A 17521-nucleotide genomic window follows, 5' to 3' on the forward strand; every position below is an offset into this window, starting at 1 on the left:
GGTTTTTTCTGTGATTTAACCTACCCTCCAGTCTTGCTCTTTTTATTTTAATAGGAGATGAAAGGCAACTGCTCCTCCTTAAAACGTTCCTCTTGGTACGTGAAAATTTTATGTCACCTTTAATTAACAAAATAAAACTATATCATTTGAACTTTGTGCATAGCTTTCCTTTCTAATCTATTCTGCCCTCTTCTGGTTTTTTTCAGACTGTCCTTAGGAGGTAGACACAACCTCACCCAAATCTTTAGTCACACATTCATCTTGGGTCCTAGGGAGGCTACCAAATGATATTCCTGTGTACTACACATAATACAACTAATGCATTGCACCAAATGTTAAGTGGGAAAATTTCTAGCAAAGGCTCTGCTAATTAAAGCAGGGATCTGCAGAACCTTCTGGAAATAGCTTGATGATGGTTCAGTGGAAAGAGTGCTGGCCTGGAAATTGAGCTTCCTGTTTGAAGTTTCAACTCAGGCTTAATTATCTTGTGAACTTGCACAAATGTCACTCTACTTTCTGGGTCCTGGTTTCTGCCAGTGTAAAATGAGCTGGTTGGACAAGATGGTTGTTAAGACTTCTGGAAAGTCACAGATTCTGAAGTTGAGCCTAGCAGGAGTTGGCAACTATGGCCCACTCCAGGACCTTGACTTTGCCATCTATTTATATGTATTGTGTAAGAATGCTTTCATGCTATATAACCAGTAACCAGAGTTGAGTAATTGCAAGAGACCAAAGATATTTACTCCCTGCCACTTCACAGAATTTGCCGTCCCCTGACTATAGCACTATTAGCTCATGACTTGGTCATGCTCATCTTTGCTAGGGGACACAGGTGTCTGTAATTGTCTCAACAGCTGGTTTCAGAGTTCCTCTTAGGAAAAGAACTGTCTATATTTAGGAAACTACCTTGTTAAGCTCCTTGGGGTAGAAGTTTAATTGGAAGAGTTGAACAAGAGCCAAGACAGCCAAAGAGATAGAAGGGCCCTTCTGCAGGAAGCTGTTATCTGCTCATGGGAGGGAAATGGTTTTTAATGTCTGGGACAACATGGTTTGTAATACGGTGACTAAGACAGGACAGTGAAATGAACCAAAAACCAGGCTAATTAGGTGGAACCAGGAACTGAAGCTAGAGGTGACCATGTGAAAGAAAAGCTCCCTGGCATTCTTAGAAATCTTGGGGAAGGCCAATTCATAGGCTGGGGATCTGAATCTATTTTAAGGGCATGCAGAGGCCCCAGTGAACACCAGTGGTTCCCCTGGACTAGTTCATTTTCCATTACGTGTCTATTTTTGCATCCATATTCTTTTCAGTTGCTCAATAACCTCCAACCACTCAGCTTGCATTTGGGCAGCTTACTTTACTCTGCCTCCCTGATGAACATATTTGACTCTAACAGTTTTGCTAATTTGGCAAGGGCTGGGGAAATTCTAATCCTGTTCTTTAATGTTCTAGTCATCCCTCCCATCTAGGAACTTAATGAGCTTGCTCTCTGCTCCTTTAAGCAGGTCACTGATGAAAATGTTAAACAGAACCAAGCCTCAGAAATGTGCATACCAATGCCATCTTGAGTTCAGGGACTTTTCCAGCCCAGTTGCACAGTGAATTTGGTACCTTTACAACAGTTTGCATAAATGAATAATGCATAGAACAGTAACTGTGCCTTATAACAGCTTATGAATGCTCATTAGTTTTTCTTATTATTAGCAGTTGTTCTAAAGAATGAGAATTATTTAAAAAATTTTTTCCACCTGAGAAGATCCACAAGTCAGACATAAGCTAAATGGATTTAGCTTGACCACTGCGAGGCTGCTGTTATGAGATTAAGGAAGAAGGTAACAATCCCAAATCTAGAAGTTGACTCTAAGTCAGCTTGGCATTTAGATGGTGAGGAGGGGTGTCTTAAGGAGAAAGATGAATTTTCCTGGCTTCTAGTGTGTGTGTGTGTGTGTGTGTGTGTGTGTGTGTGTGCATGTGTGTGTGCGTGTGTGTGGTGAGGGGAATGGGAAGGGAGTCTAAACAAGCTACAATTGTTAGCTGTCTTGGAAGGTGTTATCCAAAGAAGGATGTTTAAATAGCTCGGGTGATTTGATCTTGTCAAACTTTTGAGCTGAGAGAGCATATTTTGGGGAGAGATGGGGAAAGTTCAGTCAGAATTCAGAGAGAGCCTCACACATTTGGAAAAAAGCCTTCAGAAACAGTGGCTGGCTTCCAGCTGCTCAGATCCTTCCTAAGGAGAACATGCGAGCAGATGCCTCGTCAGGACGGGGATGCCGTCTTTCTGTCTTGAGAAAACTCATTTTTATTGTCTCATTTGTATGGGGTGGGGTCGGCAGGACTACAAAGTCCACTCTATCTTGAGAGCTCTTCATGATCCCCTGTGTCACCTTCCCACCGTGTCTTTGGGGATCATCCGTACTGTCACTCATCACGAACTCACTGTCCCATGGAGACACTGCCTCCTGCTTCAACATCACCTTCAGCAGCCAATTTACATTCTACGCCATTTTATTTTGTTCTCAGTAATAACAATCAACTTCAGCATTGAATTTGGCTGGATGAGGGCCACAGTGGGAGCTGTGCACATCATACCTATAAGATGTATTGGAAAGGAGATTTTTTAAACTTGAACATCTAGGGAAGAAGAATTTATTTTTATGGTTTGCATAAACTCGGTGTCCCATAATTCAGGAAACATACAAGTGGAGGGTGAGCATAACCATGGCAACCCCACGCAGACTGTGAAAGGGTCCTGGCCTCTTGCTGCTCTGTGAGAAATAAAATGTCGGCACAAGTCAGCAAGCTGGCATTTCGTGAAGACAAAATGTCACAATTACAGGGTGAGACTGGCCGCCCTGGCCATGCTCACTGTCTGAAGAGACCAGGTCTCCCTATGGTATCCACGCTGGTATCAAACTCCTGATCCCAAGTGATCCTTCTGCCTTGGCTTCCCAAAGTGCTGAGATTGCAGGGAAGTTACTTGGCCACTGGATAAAGATACTTGTGGGCCGGGCGCGGTGGCTCACGCTTGTAATCCCAGCACTTTGGGAGGCCGAGGCGGGCGGATCACGAGGTCAGGAGATCGAGACCACGGTGAAACCCCGTCTCTACTGAAAAATACAAAAACTTAGCCGGGCGTGGTGGCGGGCGCCTGTAGTCCCAGCTACTCGGAGAGGCTGAGGCAGGAGAATGGCGTGAACCCGGAAGGCGGAGCTTGCAGTGAGCCGAGATTGCGCCACTGCACTCCAGCCTGGGCGACAGAGCAAGACTCCGTCTCAAAAAAAAAAAAAAAAAAAAAGATACTTGTGAAGAAACTGGACTTCCAGCTTCCAGGTTATGTATCTCAGTATTCTAGCAGAAAAGCATGAATTTAAGATGGGGTCTCACTGTGTTGCCCTGGTGGTTTTGAACTCCTGACCTCAAGCAATCCTCCTGCCTCAGGCTACCAAAGCCCTGGTATTACAGGCCAGTCCTTGGAGAGACCAGGAAATCCAGAGTTTTCTCCAAGAATGGGGATTCCTAAGAAGTGAGTTTCACCTTGAATCAAGAAAGGAGAATCATATACTGTCAAAGGCAATTGCCCGGAGCATCAAGAACAGGGGAACAAAGAAGAGCTGGGCTTGACAGGATCATGGTGGTTCTCTCTCCCACCCAAAACCTACCACTACCTCAAGACCCCCTCAAGATGGTGACCTGTCTTGGTTTCAACACTTTAAACAGGAAAACGCTGGGAAGATGCATACCTCTCCATTCTGTATCAGACATGTCTTAGAGGAAACCCATATATCTGAATGACCAAAGAAAAGTATGAGAAAAATGCGAAATCTGTGCCAGGCCATTCACAATGTTTTGCTGGTGCCCTGGGGCCCACATGCATTTCAAGAAAAATAAAGTATGTCGAACCTGCAGAAGACTGAAGTATGTCTGTCAGACCTGCCTCTTAGACCTGGAGCATGGCCTGCCCACCTAGGTTTGTGATGCTGAGTTGTCTTTAAAAGAGGACATGCTGGCCAGGCGTGGTGGCTCATGCCTGTAATCCCAGCACTTTGGGAGGCTGAGGCAGGCGGATCACAAGGTCAGGAGATCGAGACCAGCCTGGCTAACATGATGAAACCCCGTCTCTACTAAAAATACAAAAAATTAGCCGGGCGTGGTGGTGGGTGCCTGTAGTCCCAGCTACTCAGGAGGCTGAGGCAGAAGAATGGCGTGAACCTGGGAGATGGAGCTTGCAGTGAGCTGAGATTGTGTCACTGCACTCCAGCCTGGGCGACAGAGCGAGACTCCATCTCAAAAAAAAAAAAAAAAAAAAAAGATGACATGCCAAAGTCATGAAGACGTCAGAGAAGAGAAGAGTACTACATGCAGAATGTGGAGAGAGGGATTTCTAACTCTAATGGAAGACAGCCAGTTGGCCTGCTGGGGAAAGCCACATCCACTAGTGACATGCTAGACAAACTGGCCTGGACCATACCCTATTACTTAAAGAATAAGCCCCACATTTGCTCCTTCTGGGTGGAGGGATAGGGTAAGAGAGAAGAGGAGTTTTGATAGAGACATGAGAAGCCTACAGGTCCACATGATTCCCTTGCTGATCAGATATTAAAGACTGATATTATACAGTCAATGACCCTGTAGCAGATAAGCTTCTATAGTAGGCTTCAGCCACGCCTCATCTGGAACTCCCAGAGGACAAGACTATCCCCACACTAGATGCTGGTGATCCGGGTGATACCATTACTGAGACAGATCTTAAGAAATAATCTCTACCTATTTAGAGAGATCTGGACAATCCCTGTTGTGCAGAGACAACGGTGTGCTTTTATCCAGGCTTCCACAGGGCAGGCTGCACAAGTGGCTGCAGAGAAGTCCTTTAATAAGTTAATCGTCAATGGCTGCAGACTAAGTGTAAAATGGGGAAGATCCCAGGCAGCCAGAGGAAAGGAAAATGACAGAACCCCAGACCTGGGGATCCAGCTAGAGCTGATTCCAGTACTGCCGGGAGCTCCTCCTCCTTCTGCAGCAGCAGATGCATCTGCCAATGACTTCAACCTACCTCCAAGTGCTCCTACAGCTGTGGTGAACATTGCCTGGCCATGTTCAACTGCTATTGCCCTGTCCCTACCCCTGCTATTCCTCTGCCCCTACCTCCAGGATTTGAGACACACATGTTCCACTCAATGGGACCACCTTCCCCTTTCAAGAGGACTCCAGGATCCATCCACTGTCTTTCTCAGGACCCTCAGAGATGGAGCTCATGCCAGAAAACACAGCAGGCCCTAGCACATTATCACACCCCTGGCTGTATGAAAGAAAGGACACTTAAACATCCCAATCAATGAATCTTGGAAAAAGTATTTTTTTTTCTTCCTTTATGGTTTCCATGGTATCTGAATGTGTTCAGATGTGGGCAGGTGAGAAACAATGGCCATGCTTTTCTACACATATTCAAAGGATTGATGGACCTCAAATAAGCTGCCATTAAAACATCTGGCTACTAATATCACATGACAAGTAAAATCTAATGCCTGTCTTCTTCATTTCTGTGGATGACAAGAAGCTGGGCGAATTGCAATACACAACAGAATTACCAACCCAATCATATGTTCACTTTGTCTCTATTTATGGGGGGAAAAATTGACCTGCAGGAAAAAACCTTTTGAACATGTTTATGTCCACTGGGTATATTGTATTTTATAATCTCCAAAAGGTTACTAGTACTAATTTTTGTAGTGGCGTAAGTGTGATTTAACTGTTTTAAATTCACATTATCAGAAAGACAAATAGAACCCAGTACTCATCACAGCCCAGATCTTTTCTTTCCTCTTTTTTTCTCATTTATTACCAAAGAAATTTAATAGTTCACTATCTAAAAAAGACGAAAATGAAATGTCTTTGTATTCCATTCAAAAAAAGAGGAACATACTAGCTAAAATGCTTCTAACTTGTTTTTTTTTCTAATTTTATTATTCTTCTCGCATGTTTATTTTTCTTTTGGGGGAGACAGAAGAAACTCAATGTCTTCAGGATAGCCTTTTATCATAGAATGTCTATATCTGCCACAATTGGCCATGAAGTAGACACTATGTTTAGGCAGAATCGACCCTCCGCAAAACTGGTGGTGAGGGGGTAATTTTAGGGTGCTCTTATCTTATCTTATCTTTGGCTATCTCATTCAAGCTTCTAGGACTTTCATTCATACCCCATGCAAGCCAGACTCCCCCCTACCACTCGCTATTGAAACCTATCTGTCCTGTGTCCTGTTACTGCAAGAACCTACCAGGTTACTGGCTAGGATGATAGATGAATGGGCATGGCAAATATGTGCTCTTGGGAGACTCCTAGGCTCTCACCTCTCTCACTCTCTTCTCAAGTGTTCTAGACTCCTTAGGTTCCTTCCACTTTGACTCTCTTAGGCTACATCTGCAAATCTTCCATAAAACATTACCCATTTGATTGTAGTTTAGCATACCCTGGGTACTTGCTTCTCCCAGACAATCTCAACCTTTTGGCCCAGTCACCTTCTCTGGTCTAATCATCTATATCTTATGCTGTACCAAACTAGGGGCTCCATTCACCTTCCCAGGATTCAGCTTGGCCAATATCTCCCACTCTTAGGCCAAGTATTAGACCAAAGTCATGCTCCAGCCATACTTCATAGAACTTCCAGCTCCAGCCACTCTCCAATCTCAATCAACAACAGAAATCTAAAGTTCTAAGCTCCATACTGTTTTCATTAATCACTCATTGGCTTAAAAAATTAGTACATTAGAAAATATAACATTTGTACACATTATGCTCACCCTCCACTTGCATGCTAATATATGTGTGTGTATAAATTATTATTCATTATTATTAGGTACTAGTGCATGAATGTATTAGTGCATTTTCATACTGCTATGAAGAAATACCCGAGGCTGGGTAATTTAAAAGAAAAAGAGGTTTGGCCAGGCGCGGTGGCTCAAGCCTGTAATCCCAGCACTTTGGGAGGCTGAGGCTGGTGGATCACCTGAGGTCGGGAGTTTGAGACCAGCCTGACCAACATGGAGAAACTCTGTCTCTATTAAAAATACAAAATTAGCCAGGCATGCATGCCTGTAATCCCAGCTACTTGGGAGGTTGAGGCAGGAGAATCGCTTGAACCCAGGAGGCGGAGGTTGCAGTGAGCTGAGATCGCGCCATTGCACTCCAGCCTGGGCAAGAAGAGCAAAACTCTGCCTCAAAAAAAAAAAAAAAAAAAAAAAAAAAGACAAAAAAAAAAAAAAAAGGTTTAATGGACTCACAGTTCCATGTGGCTGAGGAGGCCTCACAATCACGGTGAAAGGTGAAGGAGGAGCAAAGACACATCTTACATGGTGTCAGGCAAGAGAGTGTGTGTGGGGTATCTGTTCTTTATAAAACCATCAGATCTCATGAAACTTATTCACTATCATGAGAACAGCACGGGAAGAACCTGCCCCCATGATTCAATTACCTCCCACTGGGTCCCTCCCTTGACATGTGGGGATTATGGGAGCTACAATTCAAGATGAGATTTGGGTGAGGACACAGCCAAACCATATCAATGAATATTTTACATACATTAAAAAGATGTGCTAGAGTAGAAAATTTAAGATTTAACAGGTTAACATAAAAATCATGAACATAAGTTCTTTTTTTTTTGCAGCCTAAATAAATTATTTTTCCTACCTCTTTCTGGAGACCAGTGACCCAGGCCACACCTAACCAAATGCTACATCTGAGCTAATAAATTCATATTTAACCTTGTCAAAACATGTTGAGTTTGGTTCCTTAAGATTGTAACCAGAAGAAATGGCTCTCTGACGGGGTCACTCAATTGCATGTACATAAGGAATCCCCTGCACTTGGCTTCCAGCCCTTCTTTATAGACAGACTATTTGATTCTAATTAACTTGTTTACCTAGCATTTTTGGGTCAGGAGATAAGTGGAAATATAGATGTGAATGAAAATGTTTGAGTGATATGATTAGATTCCACTTTTTCCACCTCTTCACCACCTTCTGTAGCTTTAGTACATAAATTGATTCCCCAGAGCAAACTTTCTAGATCAAAATAATCAATGGTTATGTCTTGATAAAAAGCAGCAACCTGAAAGTTCATCTGTTGGGAATATATTTAAAATAGTATAGTACAGGCATGCCTCAGAGATATTATGGGTTCAGTTCCAGACCACCTCAATGAAGTAAGTGTTACAATAAAGCAGGTCACACAAACTCTTTTGTTTCCCAGTGCATATAAAAGTAATACACTATACTGTAGTCTATTAAGTAAGCAATAGCATTATGTCTAAAAAACGTACACACCTTAATTAGGAAATACTTTATTGCTAAAAATGCTAATGATCATCCGAGCGTTCAGATCTTTTTGCCTCGATATTGATGGCTGCTTGACTGGTCAGGGTGGTGGTTTCTGAAGGTTGGGGTGGCTGTGGCAATTTTTTGAAACAATGAAGTTTGCCACATTGATTGACCCTCCTTTACATGAAAGATTTCTCTGTAGCATGTGATGCTGTTTGATAGCATTTTACCCACAGTAGAACTTCTTTGAAAATTCGAGTCAATCCTCTCAAATTCTGCTGCTACTTTATCAACTAAATTTATGTAATATTCTAAATCGTCTGTTTTCATTTCAACAATGTTCACAGCATCTTCACCAGAAGAAGTTTCCATCTTGAAAAACCACTTTCTTTGCTCAACTATAAGAACCAATTTCTCATCTGTTCAAATTTTATCATGAGATTGTAGCAATTCAGTCACATCTTCAGGTTCCACTTCTAATTATAGTTTTCTTACCATTTCCATCACCTCTGCAGTCACTTCCTCCACTGAAGTCTTGAACCTTCCCAGTCATTCATGAGGGTTGGAATCAACTTCTTCCAAACTGTTAATGTTACTATCTTGACCTCCTCCCATGAGTCACAAATGATATCAAGAATGGTGAATCCCATGGACACGAAGATGAGAACAGACACTGGGGACTACTATGGGAGACGGACAATGGCTGAAAAACTACCTATTGGGTACTATGCTCACTACCTGGGTGATGGGATCATTCATACCCCAAACCTCGGCATCACACAGTATACCCATGTAATAAATCTGCACATGTACCCACTGAATCAAAATAAAAGTTGAAATTATAAAAACATAAGATGGGTGCAGTGGCTCATACGTGTAATCCCAACACTTTGGGAGGCTGAGATGGGAGGATCACTTGAGCCCAGGAGTTTGAGATCAGCCTGGGCAACATAAGGAGACTCTATTTCTACAAAAAATAGATATTAGCTGGGCATATTGGCATGTGCTTGTAGTCGCAGCTACTCAGGAGGCTAAGGTGGGAGGATTGCGTTAGCCTCGGAGGTTGAGGCTGCAGTGAGTCAAGATCACAAAAACCCTGTCTCAAAAAAAAAAGAAAGAAAGAAAGAAGGAAAGAAAAACAGGAAATGAAATAAAAAATTGGCTAGGCACAGTGGCACACACCTGTAGTCCTAGCTAGTCAGGAGGATGAGGTGGGAGGATCGCTTGAGCCCAGGAGTTTGAGGCTGCAGTGAGCTATGATCACACCACTGTACTCCAGCCTGGGCAACAGAGTGGGGGGAAAAAAAAGAAAGAAAAAAATGGTGCATCCTTTCCAGGAAGTTTCAATTTACATTGCCCAGATACATCAGAGGAATCTCTACGCAGCTATCGCCATACGCAATGTCTTTCTCAGTAAGACTTAGGCCGGGCGCAATGGCACAAGCCTGTAATACCAGCACTTTGGGAGGCTGAGGTGATTGGATTAGTTGAGTTCAGGAGTTCAAGACCAGCCTGAACATGGCAAACATGGCAAAACCCCATCTCTATAAAAAATATGAAAATTAGCCTAGTGTGGTGGCATACACCTGTAGTTCTAGAAACCCAGGAGGCTGAGGTGGAGGAATTGCTTGAGCCCAGGAGGCAGAGGTTGCAGTGAGCCAAGAGTGTGCCACTGTACTCCAGCCTGGGTGACAGAGTGAGACCCTGTTTCAAAATAATAGTAAGACTTGAAATTTGAAACTACTCTTCAATCCATGGGCTGCAGAATGAATGTCCTGTTAGCAGGTATGAAAACAACATTAGTCTCCTTGCACATCTCCATTGGAACTCTTAGGTGACCAGGTACATTGTCAATGAGGAGTAATAGTTTGAAAAGTCTTTTTGTCTGAGCAGTGGGTCTCCACCGTGGGCTTAAAATATTCAGTAACCATTCTGTAAACAGATGTGCTGACCCCAGCCTTGTTTCATTTATGGACCACAGGCAGAATAGATTTGGCATAATTCTTAAGGGCCTAGGATTTTCAGAATGATAAGTGAACATTGGCTTTAACTTAAGTCACCAGCTGCATTAGTCCCTAACAAGAGAGCCAGCCTGTCCTTTGAGACTTTGAAGCCAGGCGTTGACTTCTCCTCTCTAGCTATGAAAGTCCTAGATGGCATGTTTTCCCAGTGGAAGGCTGTTCCACCTAAACTGGAAATCCGTTGTTTGGTATAGTAACCTCCATCAATGATCTTAGTTGAACCATTTGCTGCATGCAGCCTCTGCATCATTACTTGCTGCTTCACCTTGCACTTTTATGTTATGGAGACAGCTTCTTTGCTTAAGCCTCATGAACTAATCTCTGCTAGCTTCCAACATTTCTTCTGTAGCTTCCTTACCTCTCTCAGCTTACATAAAATTGAAGAGGGTTAGGTCCTTGCTCTGGATTAGGCTTTGGCTTAAGGAAATGTTGTGGTTTGATTTTCTATCCAGACCACAAAACTTTCTCCATATCAGCACTAAGGCTGTTTCTCTTTTTTATCAGTTGTGTATTTGCTGGAGTAGCACTTTAAATTTCCTTCAAGAACTTTTGCTTTGCATTCACAACTTGGCTGTTTGGTGCAAGGGACCTAGATTTCAGCCTATCTTTTTGTTTGGTTATTGTTTTTTTGAGACAGAGTCTGGCTGTGTCACTCAGGCTGGAGTGCAGTGGTGTGATCATGGCTTACTGCAGCCTGGTACTCCTAGGATCAAGCAATCCTCCCACCTCAGCCCACCATGTAGCTGGGACTACAGGCCACCACATCTGGCTAACTGTTGTATTTTTAGTAGAGGCGGGTTTTCACCATGTTGCCCAGGCTGGTCTCTAATTTCTGGGCTCAAGCAATCCTCCTGCCTCGGCCTCCCAAAGTGCTGGGATTATAGGCATGAGCCACTGTGTCCAGCCCTATCTTTGTTTTTGACTTGCCTTCCTCACTAAGCTTGATCAATTTTAAGCTTTTGATTTAAAGTGAGAGACTTGCAACTCTTCCTTTCATTTGAGCGTGTAGATGCCACTGTAAAAGTATTAACTGGCCTAATTTCAATATTGTTATATCTCAGGGAAGGTCTGATGAGAGGAAGAGATACGGGGAAATGCTGTCAGTGGAAAAGGCAGAACACACACATTTGTCAACTAAGTTCCGTCTCACATGGTGGGGTTCATGGTGCCCCAAAACAATTATAATTGATCACTGATCACTGTGATCACCGTAACAGATAAAATAATGATGAAAAAGTTCAAAATATTGTGAGAATTACAAAAATGTGACACAGAGACACAAAGGGAAGATGTGCTATTGGAGGAGTGGTATAGACAGGCTTGTGGCAGGGTTGCCACAAACCTGTACTTTGTAAAAAATGCAATATGTGCAATGTACAATAAAGCAAAATGCAGTAAAATGAGATATGCCTGTTCATTTATAAAAGATGGGCTAATAGACATTGAAATTTTGTTTCTCAAGAGTATTTAATGACATAGAAACATTTCATGATAGGCAATGTAAAAAAGGATGATAATCCATATCTATGTATATGGTAGGTAGATACCTATCTGTGTGGATGGATGGATGGATGGATGGATAGATAGATAGACAGACAGACAGAGATGGCTTTATTGAAAATCAGAAGGCAAAAAGCTCAAATATTAACAATAATCTTTGTCTGCTTTACGTATACATATACATGTTTCCATGCTGTTAAAATAAATGTGTGTTACAGAATTCATTAAAACAAAAATGTTATTAAGGGAAAAAAAAAGCTCAGGTTCTGAGTTCTAGACATCATTTGGGTCATGTGTTTGAAAACAGCATCCTCCCACAGATCTCCCCTGAGGGAGCTTGTCATTTGGCTAAGCTCTTTACTTTTTTGTTCCTTTCTTTTCTGCCCACTCCTATTTTCTCATCTTCCCATTTTGTCTCCTGGCATTTCCTAATTCTACACCACCAGGATGGGACTGATGTTCTTCCTTGGGGTTTGGCTAAAATGGTGGCAGATGTTTGTATAATCTCCTTGAAAAAGATTCACTTTTAAAACGAATTGTTTTCCTGATACAATTTTGCAAAGGAGGCCAATGAATAGGAGATGGGGTTATTCTTGGCTCTCCTGAGACTCGTGGCTTTCACTGGGGCCAAGCATTCTTAAACAAGTCCCTATATGAGCACCTGCAACCTTGTTGGAGTAGCAGCAGAATGTCCACCCCTGTTGAGATGTCCTACTGCTCCCTTTGAGGGGAAAGACAGCATTATAAGCAGCCAATACTTGAATTGTTTTGAGAGATAATTAAGTAAATTGTCAATAATGCATATTCTCCCAGGGTAAATATATACTTACTTACTGAGCAACGCTGTACAAATTTGCCAGAGAGTCACTGACATTTTTCAGTCCACCCGAAGATAATGAACTGGGTAAAACATTTATATTCCCAAAGAGTGCAACTAATTATAAGCCCCAAATAACACTAAAAAGTACATAATTCAAATAGGTCTTGCACTTAGAATTGCCTCAAATAATTAACACTCGAATACAAAATGGATCCTCTGACAGTTCTGCCAAAGCTGATTTTTCTGGAAGGTTCAATGGTGCTGGGATACAAAGTATTTGGTTGGGGGTTTGCTAGTGATTTTCAATCATGTTGTTCTCATCGGTGCCCAGGGATAATGAATAAATGTTTGAATTGGCAGTAATGCAAATGGTGCAGCTGACAGTGGGGCTCAACTCCCTGGAGGGACACGGTGGTAGAAGAGACTGGAATAAGTAATTGAAATTATTGTCTACAAATGTTGGCTAAAGAGGGTACAGTCTTCTATTGGACTCTAGTCTTTATCAAGTTCTCTAATTCCAGCAACGGGATATCATAATAGGCAAGCTGTTTGTGGATTTCCATGCTTCTCTAGACTGACTAGCAGGTAGAAGTGATGGATGAAAATATGCAGCAATTCCTATAGGGATCGCTCACTAACCTGTACATTCATTCATGTATTCATTTATTCTGAAGCCTTCATTTTTTGGGAGGAAGACATAATAAAAAGAAAAAATTAGATTATTATTATTATTGTTTTTGAGACGGAGTCTCACTCTGTCGCCCAGGCTGGAGTGCAGTGGCATGATCTCACTGCAGCCTCCGGCTCCCAGATTCAAGTGATTCTCCTGCCTTAGACTCCCGAGTAGCTGGGACTACAGGTGTGTGCCACCACACCCACTAATTTTTTTGTATTTTTCTTAGAGACAGGATTTCACCATGTTGGCCAGGTTGGTCTTGAACTCCTGACCTCAGGTGATCCACCGGTCTTGGCCTCCCAAAATGCTGGGATTATAGGAGTCAGCCACTGCACCCAGCCTAGATAATTATTAGAATGAAAACAAAGCATAAATTTTTGTTCAATAAATGCATGAAGCAAACAGTAAAACACAAGCTTCATGAAGACAGGCTGTTCTGTTTTGTTTTCCTGTGTCTCCAGTGCCAAGAACAGCTGGTATATAGCAGATGCTCCAGAAATATGCATTGGATGAAGAAAACACATAAGTAAGTACGTAAATTCAGATAAAGGGTTAGAGAGTGATGAGACTGTGGTGGAGAGGAGAGGCCCTAATTTAGATGGGCTAGTGAGGCAGTGTCTTTCAAGAATTGACATTTGAGTAGAGATTTGAATGATAACAAAGAGCTAGCGTGGGAGGTTCTGAGGGTAGGTGTTCCAGACAGAGGCCAGGGAAAGCTTGTCCCCTTCAAGGAGCATCAAGAAGGCCAGTGGGGCTGGAAGAGACGGAGAGAAAGAGAGAGAGTCAGGAGGTGATGCCAGGGTCATAGGCAGGACAAGATCATATAGGATCTTATAGGCCAGGATAGGAGGTTTACATTCTAATCGAAGAGTAATGGGGAGGCATGAGAAGCTTCAGGAAAATGACCTATGTGATCTGATTTACTTAAAATGATGACTGTGTCTACTGTGTGGTTATGGCTTATTTAACTGCAGAAATAGATACATCTATTAAATCTTGCTCAACTAGATTCTATGTAACACACTCAAGAAACTTCTATTTTATTTTATTTTATTTATTTATTTAGGAATATCCTAGAGGAGAAATGATTAGGGATAAACTAATACTGTGGGTACAGTAACAGCAAAACTTAGATTTGAGAGAAAGTAAAGAAATAAAATTGAGAATATTAAATGATAAGATGTGTGGGGTGAGGGAATGGGATTACTCCCTGGCCTTGCCCAAGCACCTGGATGGATGGGAGAAGAGGAGCACCCAGTAGTGAAGTGGACTTAGAAGTAATAAACAGTTAATTGATCCCACACTACAGTCCATCCACTGCTTTGGATACTATAAGGAGTACAGATGAGAAAGGCAGTCCCTACCTCAAGGAATTTGCAAATTGGTGAAGGGACAGTAATTAACAAAGCTAATTAGAGAGAAACCACAGTGTGGCGAATGATAGAATGGAGAAACCTCTAACCTAGTGTACCACAGAAATATTTTTTCAGGCTGAAAGCAGCCAAGTTATGATTCTCTCTCTTCTCTCTTCCCACTTAATTAGGATTTTATCAGCCAGGCACAGTGGCTAACGCCTGCAATCCCAACACTTTGGGAGGCCGAGGCAGGTGGCTCACTTGAGATCAGGAGTTTGAGACCAGCCTGGCCAACAAGGTGAAACTCTGTCTCTACTAAGAATACAAAATTAGCCGGGTGTGGTGGTGCGTGCCTGTAATCCTAGCTACTCAGGAGGCTGAGGCAGGAGAATCACTTGAACCTGAGAGGCAGAAGTTGCAGTGAGCCAAGATCATGCTACTGTACTCCAGCCTGGGTGACAGAAAGAGACTCCATCTGAAAAACAAACAAACAACAACAAAAAAAACCCCAAAACCAAAGAATCAAACAAACAAAAAATAATCTTTTATTTATCTTGCTTAATGGGCAAACTCAGAGCATTCTTATTATAGTTAGGGTTGTCAGATAAAATGCAGGGCTGCGATAAGAACACATGGATTGCAGTCTTAGTGAAGGATGGATGAAAAATAAACTTTTCAGGAGGAAGAGACAGGAAAAAATTATCTTGGTCTCATCCTTAGCATTGACCCTCTGAACCTCATGTTAAAATTTTATCTCCTCCCATTCAAATAGGTATAAAAACAGTGTTTTTAAAAAAAGGATAAATTTTTTTTTAATCTCCAATGTCAGAGGTAGGGCCTAACGGGAGGTGTTTGGGTCATGTGGGTGGATCATTCATGCATGGGGTGGTGCTGTCCTCTTGGGAAGGAGTGAGTTCTTGCTTTACTAATTCCCGTGAGAGTTCCTATGAGAGCTGCTTATTCAAAAGAGCCTGACGCCTCCCCTCCCCTTGCTTTCTCCGCCTTCCACCATGAGTGGAAGCAGCCTGGAGCCCTCACTAGAAGCAGATGCCGGAGCCATGCTCTTGTACAGCCTGCAGAAGCATGAGCCAGATAAACCTCTATTCTTTCTACATTTCCTGGCCTCGGGTACTTTTTCATAGCAATACAAATGGACTAAGACAGGTAGATACAACAAAATAAAACAACAAAAAAACCCCTTTGAGAATGTGTAACCGTAAGCTAGATCTCACATAGGTTTATAGTCATAATTCATGTTACCTGTGTGTTCTAGAACATCTCAAAAGGAAAATTCAATTTCAAGTAGTTCTGGGTAAGTAATGCCTTAAGGCAATTGATAGAAGGAAATGCAAATCTTCTCTTAAAAAATATAATCTTAAACCAGACCTTACAGTATTTTCATGGGTAAATTTTCAAGGAAAATGGTCACAGTTTAAAAACATAGACCACATAAGGAAATCAGTCACCATGAGAGAAAGTCAGCAGAAATAACACCAGAATCAAACCCATAGAGACTACAGATCTTGAAAGTAGTTGGTACAAAATATAAAATAACAAATATTTAAAATTTTTAAAGAAATAAAAAGAACATCTTGAAAACATAAAATAACCAAGTGGTTTGTAAAACAACTACATATAACTTCTATAAGTGATAGACATAAAAATTAGAATCTAAAGCTCAGTGGATAGATTAAACAGTAGATTAGGCGTAGCAGAAAAAGAATTAGGTAAACTCAAAGATAGGTGTAAAGAAAAGATAGAAGCTTCAACCCATAGAGACAATAAAAGCTAAAAACCAGGGAAGGGTGGTTAAGAAACGTGGAGGTTAAAATGAGATGGGCTAAAAATGTCAAAGTTCCAAAAAGAGATAACTGAGAGAATGGGAAAGAGACAATATTTGATAACAATAAAATCCTTGAAAATTTTCCAGAATTGTTGAAAAAAAAAAAAAAACCCCACCAATCTGGCTGGGCACAGTGGCTCATGCTGGCAATCCCAGCACTTTGCGAGGTCAAAGCAAGAGGCTTGCTTGAGCCTGGGAGTTTGAGACCAGCCTAGGCAATATAGCAAGACCCTGTCTCTACCAAAAAAAAAAGAAAAAAAAATTAAAAATTAGCCATGTATGATAGCATGCACCTGTAATCCCAGCTACTTGGGAGACTGAGGCAAGAGCATCTCTAGAGCCCAGGAGTTCCAGGCTATAGTGAGCTATGATCACACCACTGCACTCCAGCCTGGGTGACAGAGATATACTGTCTGTAATGATAATAATAATATCAATAAATCCCCATGATTAATTTCAAGAAGCAGTACATATATATATATATATATATATATATATATATATATATATAACTATTTTGTTAATCTATAAGAAGACTCATCACAGTGAAATTACAGAATAACCAAGAAAGCAAACAGCTGTTAGCCCAGGGAAAATGATAAAGAGACATAGTATATAAGAAGAAATACCTTGAGAAGGGGCATTGAAATTTGGTGGATGAAAGAAGGAGGCTATGAAGGAGACTAATTCCTAGTACAATATTTAGCTCAGAGTCGGGGGAAAGAAGCAAGTAGAAAGATATCGCAATGAATGCTGTGTTTTCAATGTTGCTAAGAGGATTCTGAACAATTGGCTAAGAAAATAAAGTGATACCTAAATTTGAGCACATGTGTGTATGTGTGTGGGGAGAACCTTCAAAGAATGGTTTCTTGAGGAAGCAAAAGCTTAGGTGAGACCTGAAAGATGAATTAGAGGGAGTGGTACAGAGAGAAGGCAGAAAAGGAAAGAAAGGCATTCATGTAGAGAGAGCTAAATCTACAGAGATGATTCCTT

At 41.7% G+C, this 17521-nt stretch overlaps 1 protein-coding gene and 1 pseudogene across 2 annotated transcripts in view; one reads left to right on the forward strand and one right to left on the reverse strand.

Annotated features, from left to right (window-relative positions):
• PCSK5 (proprotein convertase subtilisin/kexin type 5) overlaps positions 1–17521 on the reverse strand; it is a 464720-nt gene that overhangs the window by 68818 nt on the left and 378381 nt on the right. The gene's annotated exons all lie outside the window — the stretch shown is intronic.
• On the forward strand, positions 3684–5278 carry LOC105738443 (annotated as a pseudogene).

Source organism: Nomascus leucogenys, chromosome 1a, assembly GCF_006542625.1.
Source record: "Nomascus leucogenys isolate Asia chromosome 1a, Asia_NLE_v1, whole genome shotgun sequence".
NCBI classification, from domain to species: Eukaryota; Metazoa; Chordata; class Mammalia; order Primates; family Hylobatidae; genus Nomascus; species Nomascus leucogenys.